A 12,008-nucleotide genomic window follows, 5' to 3' on the forward strand; every position below is an offset into this window, starting at 1 on the left:
TGAATGTTTTAACATCACTGACCAGAGAAGCCTATGGGAGCCTATAGTATGTGACTGCCTCAATAAAACAGGTAGTTTGCACAACAGGCAGCTTGATTTTTGTTATCAGATCCATTGTAACTGATATGCCAAGAAGCCTCTTGTGCCTAAAACTGAAATGACTAAAAGTAAGAGGATAAGTGTTTTTAAAGTAAACCATTATTTCAGACCTTCATTGCCAAAAAACATTTCCCAACCTCACACCCAACTCTTAAAGTGTGTACTATTTCAGTATTAACATCACTTACAAAAAATATTTTTACATAAGTAAAAATGATTACTGGCATTCAACTGGGCGTATGTGAACAGTAACATGACTAGTTACCTTGACTTGTGCAGGTATATTGAAATACTTGTATGTCACAAGTGCCTCTTCTTAATATAGTCATATTATCTTTTTATGTAAGCCACTTTTAAATATTCTTAAACTAGAAATGTAATAGGAATATATAAAGCAATAAGCATTTTAGATGGTTACAAATTTTAATCTGTTCTTGCTCATCTTAATTTACATGTAATAAGATGCATTTAATTACTAGTTTATTTAAATCTTTAAACCATACAAGATAGAAGTTATTTAAGAATACACACACTTCATGTATTTGAACGGTGCTAATGTTCAGCCTGTGCCTCTTAGTGCACCTAATTAGCACAAATGTTGAGGTACTGCCACCTAGCATTGCTTTTGTATCACACCTCACATTATATTACATTTCGCTCTGATAGATGTAGTTTCTTTTCAGAACTCATTTTGAACTCATTTGAAAGATAGTTACAAGTAAACAGCATTATTCTACAACACCTATTCAGGTGAATAGGAATGCAGAATTGGGTCCCTATGTATTTGAAAATACAGTATGGGTTGAGAGTATAGTACATTTCTTATCTAAGATGTCTGTCTGTCTTCAATTACATTTTCAGTTCAGATATTGAGCCCTATATAGTTCAGTCGTCATTATACACAAACTACCAATAAGAAATTGTTCCATAACTAGTATTCAAATATGAACTTAAAGTGTGCACGTTTAGGGCCCAGTTCTCAAGAGCTTACATATGCAAAAATATGGCTTATTCTAGGCCACAAGCTGGAGATAATCATGTTTGTTCTGTAGGCACCATTCTAGTGACCAGGAGCGTTGGATAGAATGTGGCACTGTGGATCTCATTAGAGCAGAGGTTGCCAGAACAAAAGGGAGCCTATTAGGAGAGGTATAGTTTATCTTTAGTGTGGGCTCTGAATATACCTAGATGTCCCTTACCGCCAGCCCCTCAGAGGCTCTGAACATTGTTGAATACCTGCATTGGGAACAGAAATTTGCTTAATAGAGGGATCGTCAATCCTGCAGACAAAGGTATAACAAGATCCTATGGCCAGAAGTTGAAGGTAGGCAAACTCAGACTAGAAATAAGGCACACATTTTTAAATAATGATTAACCATTTAATGGTAATTAACCATTGGAACAACTTGCCAAAGGTTGTGGTGGATGCTCCGTCACAAAAAATGTTTTATCTAAAAGATGTGTTCTACTTAAATCACAACTGTTGGACTTGAATCAGAAATTAATTCAGGGAACTCTTATGGCCTGTGTTATGCAGGAGGTCAGAGTAGATGATCACCATGGTTCCTTCTGGCCTTAAAAATCAATGAAAACACTTCACAGTACATCCTAACTTAGCTTACTAGGGTTCCCAAGATTGCTATGAACACTGTTATAACTGAAACAGTTTCTTCACAGCTCTCAGGCTTCAGCAGGCAGCATGAATTCAAAATGTTCCATTCTGAATTTTATCTGGGCACCCTAGGTCATGTTGATAAAGCTGCTCACACACAGAAGACAAAACATTCAGCACTGTGGTGTCTGACACTGAGGCCCAGTTCAGGGCATAGTTCCTGTGGTTTGCCTGAAAAGCCTGTGTAATACCATTCCCAGTCCTCATCTACATTCCTTCCCAATTCCCTGCAGTAAATCTTCTTAAAATTATCAGAAAGTATATTTATCATGTTTTGGCAAGCTCTCTATGCTATGGCCAGTCCACTATTTTCTAGTCACTAAATTAGGGTCTTATCCATGGGAAACTTTAAGAATTTGGAAAGAAAAATACATTTTAAGGAGACAGCCTGTTTGTTTCCTGAAAACCTCAAACCCTGTAACGTCCGACCAGTGCCTGTGTATTGGTTAAAACTGCCATTCATTCCCCAGCACCACCCTTTTTTTTCTACTTGTGCTCAGGTGAAGAGCTGTCTGGATCATATTCCAGTATATTTTGCAGTAGCAGCACAAATAGTAATGAGGTGCTACTCTAAGTTGCAGAGTTTTAGGAGGGAGAAGAATGGACAGTATATAACTGGATGACACACAGAAGCGCTGCTTTAAACTCCCAGCAATCTGTATGTTACCAGAAATCTGCATGTACACCTACAATTTAGTCCTAGCTTAATTTTCAACCTGCCTAGGTGTCCACATAAATCTTTGAAAATACTTTGCGCACAAAAGACCATGCACCTACTAGTTGCATTGTAAACGCATGCAAATATCTGTGAAAATGTGTCCCTTACTATTTACTTAGCATCTCTGAAAACAACTTGGTAAAGTGCAGTACTCATTTGTAGCAAGGCAATCAGACACCTCCAGTAACAAAAATAGTGTTGATTTCTCTTATTTAGATATGCTGTGCAGCTTTAAAATGTTAATCACTATCATTTAATTGTAATTATCATGTACTTCAGATTATCAAACATGTTTGAAATCTATGAAACAATAGTAAACAGGGCAGATTGTTTATATTTGTCCAAATGGATTGTTACTTTATATCAATGTACTTGTAGAATGTTTTCTTAAAAAAAAAAACTTTACCAAAACAAGTAATGTATGTTACCATCAGGCCACTAACCATTTTAAATTTGGTATCTAGTCCAGACTCAAACCCCAGTCTCTAAAAATAGTGGATCATCTATCCACGGCACCTGTTTCCCAGGGACAGATCTTGAACAATTTCAAAAATTCTTGGCAACTCTGCTTTGGAGATAATTATTAAGGGATGGATTATGTAAATTGTACATATCCTGTATTAAGGATCAGTGGAATAATGTGCCAGAGAAGCAGAATGCCCTCTGAGAGTTTCCAGAGCTCACCAGAAGTGCACACACTGCAATTCCTTTCACAGAGGCGGCATACTCCAACACACACGTGGCTGGCTGACACATCCAAATGGCCTTAGCGCTATCTCCTCCCTGCACTTCCCATCCCCTTTGGGGCACAGTAGTTGGGCAGGTAGGGAGTAATCCTTACACTTCTTAGTATGTAGGGGTTGCAATTTTGCCTGGCCTTTATGCAGGTCATGCTGGGTTGGGGAAGTCTCTATCCCCTTCCCTTACACTGCACACCAAAAGGGCCAGGCAGAATCTGGCAATTCAACAATTTTAATAGTATTGTTAGTTTATTTATTTGTATTGTGATTACACCTAGAGTCCCCAATATGCTAGTCAGTGTATAAACACATAACCACAAACCAGTCTCTCCCCAAGAAATTTACAAACATAAACCCAGTATTTCAAATATTTTAATTTGCCACCATTTTAATCATATGTCTAATAATAATTAGGTCAGGTACAACCTAAATACAAGATTGATCGCTAATTTTTTCCTACCTTATAATGGGCAGTTTTTAAGTTTGCTAGCCCTTGTTTATTGTCCCATGGAAAAACTATACATTATCATTCATATATTGACATATTTCACAAATTTCCACTTTCTTTCTAGCTTAACTGAAAGAGCTCAACTACTGAAGAATGTCTTTAAGAAGAGTCCTGTGAACTTGTACCGCTCTGAATCTCTGCAGCAAAACTTGCTTCGTAAGTGTTCAGTGTTTAAAAAGAATAACATGCGGTTTCAAAATATAGACACAAAACAATACTTTACTAAAATTGTTTGTCATAAATGCACTGTCTTGATTTCTGCTACAATGGACTATTAAAAACACTTTTTACAAGATATCTACCTAGAACAAACACACACAAAAATATGCCTAATATACTGATATATTTTAAGAAAGGACAAATCTGTTCTGTTTGGTGTTAAAACACTAAGTTTGAATTACAAACAGCTTTTATTACTAAGTATGATAATGTAAAGTTTGGACTATCATCCTGAAATTGTTTTGATTTTGATTTTCCCAAAGAGGAAGGGCACCTATTGAAAAAAAAAATATATATATATATATATATATATATATATATATATAATAAAAAAGTTGTTTTTGTTAGATGACAAAAACAATGTATATGACTGCATCTGTAATAGTATATATTAAGGGTAGGCAACCTTTGGCACGCGAGCTGATTTTCAGTAGCACTCACACTGCCCGGGTCCTGGCCACCGGTCCGGGGGGCTCTGCATTTTAATTTAATTTTAAATGAAGCCTCTTAAATGTTTTTAAAACCTTATTTACTTTACATACAACAATAGTTTAATTATATATTATAGACTTATAGAAAGAGACCTTCTAAAAACGTTAAAATGTATTACTGGCACACGAAACCTTAAATTAGAGTGAATAAATGAAGACTCGGCACACCACTTCTGAAAGGTTGCCGACCCCGGTATATATATTTGTAGTAGCACATGTGGGATAAATCTCATGACTGAAATATTGGTATAGAGTGGTATGGCTTGTTCAGGAAGGACAGGCAAGGTGAAAAGGGAGAAGGTGTTGCATTATACATCAAGAATATATGTACATGTTCTGAAGTCCAGAAGGAGGTGGGAGGCAGATCAGTTGATAGTATCTGGCTAAAAATGAAAGGGGTTACATCATTGTATGTGTGTACTGTAGACCACCAAATCAGGAAGAGGAGGTGGATGAAGCATTTCTAGAACAAATAACAGAAATATCCAAAGCACAAGACCTGGTAGTACTGATCGACTTTAACTACCCAGATAATTGTTGGAAAAGTAATATGTCAAAACACAAAATTCACAGTAATTTCTTGGAATGTTTGGGGACAACTTTTTGTTCCAGAAAGTGGAGGAACTAACCTGGGGGACAGCCATTCTCACCAGTGGGGAGGAATTGGTAGAGAATCTGAAGGTGGAAGGCAATTTGGGTGAAAGTGATCGTGAAGTGATAGATTTCATGATTTCTAAGAAAAGGAAGGAGTGAGAGCTGAAGAATAAGGACAATGGACTTCAAAAAAGCAGACTTTATCAAATTCAGAGAACTAGTAGGTAAGGTTCCATTGGAAGAAAGTCTAAGGGAAAAACATGTTCAGGAGAGCAGGCTGTTTCTCAAGGCGGCAGTATTAAAGGCACAACTGCAAAGTATCCCAATACAAATGAAAAATAGGAAGACTAGTAAGAGGCTAATATGCCTCCATCTGAGCTCTTTAATGACCTGAAAATCAAAAAGGAATCCTACAAAAAGTGGAAATATGGACAAATTGCTAAGGACAAGTACCAAAGAACAGCACAAGCATGTCAGAACAAAATGAGAAAGGCTAAGGCACAAAATGAGTTACACCTAGCAAGGGACATAAAAGGCAATAAGAAAAGGTTATTTAAGTACATTAGGAACAAGAGAAAGACAAAGGAAAGCATAGGTCTACTACTTAGTGGAAAAGGAGAAGTAATAACTGATGACCTCAAGAGCGCTGAGGTGTTTGAAGCAAAATAGGGATTAGTCTTCACTAAAAAGGTTAATGGTGACCAGATATTCAACATAATTAATATTAACAACAAGGGGTAAGGAATGGAAGCCAAAATAGGGAAAGAACAGGTTACAGAATATTTAGTTAAGTTAGATGTATCCAAGTCATCAGGGCCTGATGAAATTCATCCTAGGGTACTACAGGAAGTAGTGGAAACAATCTCAGAACCATTAGCAATTATCTTTGAGAACTCCTGGAGGACAGGTGAGGTCCCAAAGGACTAGAGAAGGGCAAATATAGAACAAAGACAACCTGGGGAATTACAGACCAGTCTATACCTACATTTGATACCTGGAAAGATACTGAAACAAATTATTAAACAGTTTGTAAGCTGTTCTCAAGAACCAGATCATGCCAGACCAACCTAATTTCCTTCTTTGACAGGGTCACTGGCCTAGTGGATGGGAGGAAACAGTAGATGTGATATATCTTGATTTGGTTTCACTGAAGTTTGAAGTCTTCCAATTCTATAGAATATCTGAAACACTAATCAGGGTTTAACTATTTTCTGTTTTTATCTGCAGATGGCTATGCATTCTCTCAAGATGAAAATGGAATAGTTTCCCAATCTGAAGTAATAAGAGCTTATGATACCACAAAACAAAGACCTGATGAATGGTGAAGGAATACAGCTTGCAACAGAGAGCCCTTAGAATTACTTAAGTAAGACAAACTACTAGATTTTTGCTAGGATCTGCTAGCAGGATCCAGTCACAAAGATTACAAGAAGATCCATGATGATCTTATTTCATAAAGTTTGAAAGTGTATTCAATAGACATGAGCACTGTGCAACTCTACTGTAACACACCATCTCTTTGCATTTTTCACAAGTATTTGCTTTGTCTTTGTAAAAAGGGGTTGAAAATTACCTTGTGTTTTGCCAGATCACTTATTTACAACGAGGCTGAATCAGTATTGTTCATATATCATATTACTTGGGACGTCATTAATGGTCAGATTACCACTATACATAGATTATTAACATTTGTGCAGGTTTATAAGTGGCTATACATTTAAAGTAAAGTTGGTAACAAGCTTTTGATTTCAACAAGTGCTGACAAACCAACATTTTAATGGTGTTAACTCACCTTATTAAGCAAGATTTCAAACCAAGGTGTCTATAGGTGTTTGGGTGAAACTAGCCTAAAAAATATGTTTGCCAAAGAAGTTCCATAATTGCAATTCTCAAGAATCTCTAGTATCATTTGCAGGGAAATTTAAAATGAAATTAATTTAAAGTCCTGATGTCAGAAATGCATGCTTGATTCTCCATACTTGATAAAAAATACAGCATAATGAGCCTAATTGGAGTTGCCTTTATGGCACTAGCTTTCAAATCTGTGAAACTTTGCACCTTTGGTCTGATACAAGCTTTTTATTTTTTATTGTTTAATATGGCTGCCACTTTTTAGTATGGTGCTCATATTTCTGAGTTTTGTTCAAATTACAAACAATATGAAAATTGCTCTGTCTTACCTTTCTTCATCATAATTTTAGCCATTTTTGCAATGCTTGTGCTTTATATGCGCATCTGGTCACAATTTGATCAGAAAAGTTTGTCCTAATTCATAAAGACAGATTAGCTATTTATGGGCTTTTCACCATCTTTATTCTAGTTATCTAGAACATGACTTGTTAAAGCAATGTATGCCCTTTAGCCTGTGTGGTGTGTACTCTTCCATTTGCACCAGAATCACCTCCTACTATGCACCCAAATATACTGAAGTAGTTCTTTACAGCTTATCTGTAACATAGCAAACCTCCATACTCTCAGCTTTTAACAAAAATGGAGGGAAAATGCACAAAAGAAAACAAAATTTTCCACAGTTTGCTCAACTCGGCAGTGTAAAAGTTACACTTCTCACCAGGAGTAACTGTAATAAGAAATTTTAAAAAATGAATTACATTTGGCATGTCTCTGCCCACTCTTAAATGATGGCCTAACTTCTTCAGATGTTACGTTTATTTGTGACAATGGCACAATCAGAGTCCAATTTAATTTTTTTTTTAAATTTGTCTGTTTTAATACTGACCTAAAGTCCACTATAATAATTTAATTTTAATTTTATTTTATATGGAGAAAATGCTTCTTAATTTTTAAATTTTTCATACTGCTAGGCTAAGTAAAATAGATACAGTTTTACTTTGAACAGCAGTTGTCTGAGAATGGAACAGAAATTTTCCCATTCTCCTTTCAGGTTATTAAGAACTTCATTCTTATCACTTTTTGTCCTCAAAATCATCCAATCTAGGTTGTAAATAACAAGCAGTATATCACTTAAGCTATCCTACCAATAATTTCTTGACTATTCATATACTTATTAAGTATAAAACTTTGTCCCCTGGCCTTTCAGCACTATGCAGGCTTCACATCTCACTTCACTACACTACGCAACTTCCTTACCTCTCATTTTGAGAAAATATACAAATCACATCATACATCAAAGCCCCAGCAAGGAAGACACCATATGAAAGTACATACTTAGGAGGACAAATTGATGGAACGGCCCTCCACATTTCATATGTATGTTATGCATTCTCTTCCTCTCCCTTTCCCTGAGTGATCTTTAAACACAAGAGAACACAGAAGACACAGGGACAAAGAAAACGTATTCCACTAGAAACAGCACTGTTAGTCAGTCATGCAGAGAAGAACTGCCTTCAGAAAAGCCATTTCAGGCATAGATAAATAGATGGATCAATATGGGAGGGCCATATCACTTGACCTAAGGCAAGAAAAAAAAATTGGGGGCATGCCTCTTTCTTAAAATATGGATCCCTATTTTTGACATCCATCAGAGAATGACTGACTTCAACAAATTTCTTAAATGACATTCCTCAGTGACTTAACTAATATAAAACAATTCTCAGTCCCTGCCTCTTTTTAAAAGTAAATGCATTTTTAAAAATCCTTTTCAGTTGTAAAAGGCATAAATATTGATTTGGCAAAAATTATGCAAAGCAAAGCAATGTAGTGTAAACCATTGTATTGTGATGAAATTTACAAGCAGCTTCACTTATCCTGGGTTTACCTTCCTATAAAATAAAGCGTGCTATATTTACAAGAATTCAGAAAATTAAGATGCCCAGCTACCTACAGTTGGTGACACAAATGACATGCAGTTTAGTCCCATTCCACTTTTATTTATTGCTAAGAAGGTAGAGGGCTATTAGCACATCTTGCTGAGACCCTGGACTCATATTGGAATTCTGGCTGGTGATGTTGCATTATGTTATATATTGCTCTATTTCCAAAGCTGGTGTAAGCTCATCATCCTGTGTGTCGTCCTTGTGTGATTTTACACATTTTAATTTTAAGTAGTGCCCCACAAAATGTATTTTGAGTTTGAGTTGGTATATGTACTTTTATTCCCCAATTGTAAGTCTGTTTTGGATTTTTTTTTTTTACACATACTAGATGTTGCTTATTGTCTGATGGTAATCAATTGTGAGATAATAGTCCTGCTTAGAAAGTTAGTAAAAAATGCTTTTTTACTGCTTATACAGTTCCACTTCAAAATGTGCCTGTGTAAAACAGATTTTTTTTTTAAATCAGTTCAGGTATACAATACACAGTTTATTTGCACATTGTTAAAGTGCATAGAAAGATAGTATATTATTTATTTAGTATACCACGTGTTTGTTTATTTGAGCCATTGGTTATGCAGGTATTTATTTTAATGAAAAAAATAGTTTAGTCAAATTACAATAGCTAATCATAATGCATTTATTCTGATCACTTAAACCTTTAATTTTGTGTGAATAAAGTCCAATATGGAATTCACATGGTAATTTGCAGTCTGCCTTATGTGCACTGCATGACAATTACAAACTATCATTAAAAAATGTTCCTTCAATTAAGCCAAAACAGTGCCAGTCAGAAATCAATCGATCTTGTGTGCATATTGTTATTTTAATTACTTATAAGAATGCAACAGTTATTCAAAAGGTTAATTAATTGTTAAGAAATTTTATTAAGCTTAATCATCATTTGTATTTGGACTTTCTTTTGCCATTTCCTGAATTTAGGCTTATATGTGGAAAGCAGCCTCAATAGATATATAATAAATCATATTTCTATTTGTGTCAAAATGACAGAGAAAATATTTTGAGACAGTAACAGATTGCTAAAGATTCCCATAAACCCCTTAAAATCCACCATATCACAAAAAAATATTTTACAAAATGTCACAAGGAGCTTCCTTTGTTGCCTTAACCTTGAATTAGAATGTACATTAAATTGAAGGAAGGGAAAATAGTGTTTTCCCATTTTTTTTTTAATCTTGATTTATATTGTATAAAAGCAGCTGTAAGTTTGGGCCCTTTGTTTTTTACGTATTTTGAATTAAACATAAGCTTTTCCATACATTCAACAATTAGTAATTGCAAAGCTGTGATCAGAACATGTAAAGCTAAAATCATGTTTTAGTGTTTCTTTATTCTAGACTAGAAGCCATAAATGCATTAATATTGTTTTTCTCGTTTGACTTGATTTTTCATTAAGTATTTCAGTGTTTCATAAGTATAAATTGCTGTGAAAGACAGCTACTATGTCAAAGCAAAGTTTGCGTTCAAGGTAAGGTAGGATTTTCCAGCTCCACTGAACCATTACTGCTGAAACTGTTGTGGAAATTGTGAAGCTGCATGAATGGAGAGTTATTGACTCAGTGTTTATGGTAGTTTTTCTCAGGTTTAGTTTTAACTGGACATTAAATGCCCTGTGTGTTTTATTAAATTTTAGTAACGCTTTCAGTTCAATGCAGTGTTACATGTCATTGGCATTTTGTGAATGTGCATGTTTTGAACTGCAAATTTTTAATGTTTTGTCTTTTAATTGTTATTATAAAATTGAATAAACTTTGCCATTAAATAAAAAAGACTTTGAAGCTTTTGGTTGCAAGTGCTACAAGTTAAGTTCAAAGGAAAACTTTTTCACATTTCATTATTTCTATTTTAATCAATTGAAATGAGGCATCCTGGAAATAAAATCGCTTTCAGACTAGTACCCAAACACTTTTGTATTACTCTAGCAAATGGAGAAAATAGTGAAGTATTTTACAACTTTTAATAAATATGATTGTTTGCAGAGGCCCACTCATGGTCCCATTGAAGTCAATGAGGAGTTTGCTTTAAACATTGAAAGGGGACCATGGAAGATTACAACTAACCCAGTGAGACGCAGTCTGAGGATACTCATGGTAAAGAACAGGAAGAGCATCCTTTCAAACAGGAAAGCTTTTCAGTGGAGGAGCCAAGGAAGAGACTGATTAAAAGGGAGTACATGGAGTTAATTTCAAAAGTGACAGGGGATGTAAGTTGATCAGAAAAGAGTATTAAAGTGACAAATTATTTAAAAATGCACATATTTTGCAGTTAGTGTGCAAAATAAGTTTAACACAGACTGATTTGGTATTCTTTCAGGGGCCTATTTCGTGAGCAGATGAAACTCTCACTGAAGTCAGTGAATCCAAATCTGAGCCCTTACTACACTGTAAACACAGAATATTCCTGTTCAAGTCAACTGACTGACTCCAGATTTCCACAAGAGAAATTGGAAGCAGAATTTGGCCCAATATTCTTAATATTGCTGTCAAGTTATAGATACTAGCAAGAAGTATAGCAAGAACTCAGGACTGCCCGGGGGGGGGCAAGTGGGGCAATTTGCCCCAGGCCTCGGGCGCTGTAGGGGCCCCCACAAGTATGTCGGAGGCTCCCCCTTCCTCCGTCTTCCCCATCCCCTGGCGTCTCAGCTGGTAAGGGGGCGGGGCTGTGAGCTGCGGCCGAGCGGTGGGAGCTCAGGCCCCGCTGGAGCCAGGCCGCTGCAGCGCTGTCCAGGGCTGCTCCTGGACGTGGCGCGCTAAGGCTTCAGGAGAGGGGGTAAGCGGCATGGTAAGGGCCCAGGGCTGGGCAGCCCCCCGACCCCATCCCCCCACAGCCCCTCTGAGTCGGACACCCCCTGACCCCATCCCCCCAAAGCCCTGACCCCCAGCTCTGAGCCCAGCCCCTCTGAGCTGGACACCCACCTCCCAACCCCATCCCCACCACAGCCCTGACCCCCAGCTCCGAGTCCAGCCCCTGTGAGCCGGACACCCCCCTGACCCCATCTCCCCACAGCCCTGAGCCCAGCCCCTGTGAGCCAGACACCCCCCAACCCAGAGCCCAGCCCTGGGCAACAGCAGCACCACCTCCAGGCAGCGACAGCCCATTGGCACCAACCATCACCATCACCCAGCAACAGCCCATTATGTAATTGCAAATGTACA

General features: G+C 37.0%; 1 long non-coding RNA gene across 1 annotated transcript; it reads left to right on the forward strand.

Annotated features, from left to right (window-relative positions):
- Positions 1-2,896: 2,896 nt before the first annotated feature.
- Positions 2,897-10,625, forward strand: LOC117877654. The gene is made up of 2 exons (XR_004645781.1): positions 2,897-3,893; positions 6,269-10,625. It is a non-coding gene; the product is annotated as an uncharacterized LOC117877654 (long non-coding RNA).
- Positions 10,626-12,008: the final 1,383 nt, after the last annotated feature.

This window comes from Trachemys scripta, chromosome 5, assembly GCF_013100865.1.
Source record: "Trachemys scripta elegans isolate TJP31775 chromosome 5, CAS_Tse_1.0, whole genome shotgun sequence".
Taxonomy (NCBI): domain Eukaryota; kingdom Metazoa; phylum Chordata; order Testudines; family Emydidae; genus Trachemys; species Trachemys scripta.